A 476-nucleotide genomic window follows, 5' to 3' on the forward strand; every position below is an offset into this window, starting at 1 on the left:
TTTTTATATATATAAATAAAATAAATCTCTTATTTATCAATATGTCTAATTTCTAAAATATTTTCTAATTTAAATCCTGAAGTACATCTTGAATATATTAGGTACAAGATAAATATATATATTTATCTCAATGCAATGATGATATGAAAAGAATTTTAATACTTTGATTTTAGATACACTGGAATTTTGACTGACTCGTTTGACATATTAAACACATCTCATATGTTCCTAGATGTGGGTTATCTTAAAAATAATTGCATCCTAGATATAAAAAAATATAAGTCAATAAGTTATAACTAAAATGACATAGTTTTTCTATACTTACTTAAGAAGTTATAGTCTTATAGGTTCGAATTTTTTTATTTTTGGTAAAAATAGCCAACGAATTATAACTTAAATGACACAACCTTTTCATACTCACTTAGAAATTGTGGGTTCGAGTCTCTCTATTTTTAATAAAATATATATATTATATC

This window comes from Arachis ipaensis, chromosome B02 (assembly GCF_000816755.2).
Source record: "Arachis ipaensis cultivar K30076 chromosome B02, Araip1.1, whole genome shotgun sequence".
Classification (NCBI taxonomy): Eukaryota; Viridiplantae; Streptophyta; class Magnoliopsida; order Fabales; family Fabaceae; genus Arachis; species Arachis ipaensis.